The following is a 1327-nucleotide window of genomic DNA, read 5'->3' as shown; positions in this document are numbered from 1 at the left end:
TGCTCCCAGCATGCGTTCTGGCACTGCACTCATTTTCCTTCTGACACTTGCTCACTCTGTTGCTGTGATCATACAGTGACTTGGTGTCGCACGGCACAGGAAAATGATACAGATCAAGGTTTTTGCATTGTTGAATTCAATTGTCAGTTAAGCCTAATTTAGGATTTTGAAATTGTCTGGCCTGTACACAAGTGCGTGTCAAAAATATCTGAGCAGAAAAAAGGTGTTCCGAATAATGACATTGAGCACTATGCACTCTCGTCCAGTCTGGAAAACAATTCCTCACAGGCAATTTAATAGGCAATAGGTGCAGGAGTAGGCTATTCTGCCCTTCGAGCCAGCACTACCATTCATTATGATTGTGGCTGATCATCCTCAATCAGTATCCTGTTCTTGCCTTATCCCCATAACCCTGGAGTCCACTATCCTTATGAGCTCTATCCAACTCTTACTTGAAAGAACACACCTGCTTTCTCGGGTTCTTCATTCCGTTGACTTCAAATCTTCACAGAATTCAACAGACCTTGTTACATAGTCTTTTCTTCATTTTTGTTCAGACCACTGTGAGCAGAGTGTCACAGTGGGAATGCGCTTGCCCCACAACCCAGAGGTCAGACCATAGTCTTAGAACCGTACTGTCCTATTTATCATTTCACCAACACCAGGAAGAAATATCTGCTCTTCTGCATAATTTACGCAATTCACTTATTAATAAGGTCATTGGCGCCCAGCTATATGGGACGAGGTGGCCGAGAGGTTAAGGCGATGGACTGCTAATCCATTGTACTCTGCACGCGTGGGTTCGAGTCCCACTCTCGTCGCTGTTTTTAATGTTGCTATTTTTGTACGCTCACAGCTGTTTTATTGAAATTGGAACTCCAATGTCAGTTTGTATGCATCGACGCTACTATAAAATCTCAAAGAATACTTTGAGCCAGTTGTCTAAACTGCATTGAAATGTAGATCGCATTGGGATAATGAAAAGGAACGCAATTTTATTTTTCAAGTCTAGCTGCTGTGACCTTTTATTGTATGAAAGAGATCCAGGAAAACCAAATAATGAGAAATGCGAAATGTATGTTTATGCAGTGGGATTCTTAATGACTGTTTTGTCAGATGAAATCTGGAGCAGGTTGAGTAGAAGTGATTCATCTTGGTGAGAAGAGCACAGAGAGACAGCACAAAACAATGGAGATATTTCAAAAGGGGCAGGGTATGGGTGTAGGGGCACCGAGAACTACCTGTAAATGCACAGTGGAGAACTGCCGATGTTGGTGCCGTGCATGGGCACGGAGAGACTTACGCATTGGTGTCTCCCTCGCCCGTT

General features: G+C 43.3%; 1 non-coding gene across 1 annotated transcript; it reads left to right on the top strand.

Annotated features, from left to right (window-relative positions):
- Window positions 1-739: 739 nt before the first annotated feature.
- On the top strand, window positions 740-821 carry trnas-gcu (transfer RNA serine (anticodon GCU)). Its single transcript has one exon. It is a non-coding gene; the product is annotated as a tRNA-Ser (tRNA).
- The last annotated feature ends 506 nt before the right edge of the window (window positions 822-1327 follow it).

Source organism: Chiloscyllium plagiosum, unplaced genomic scaffold (genome assembly GCF_037043375.1).
Source record: "Chiloscyllium plagiosum isolate Xiang-an unplaced genomic scaffold, Cpla_swu_hap1 HiC_scaffold_42, whole genome shotgun sequence".
Classification (NCBI taxonomy): Eukaryota; Metazoa; Chordata; class Chondrichthyes; order Orectolobiformes; family Hemiscylliidae; genus Chiloscyllium; species Chiloscyllium plagiosum.
The sequence above is the reverse complement of the archived record's forward strand: the minus strand, read 5'-3'. Positions and strand labels throughout refer to the sequence as shown.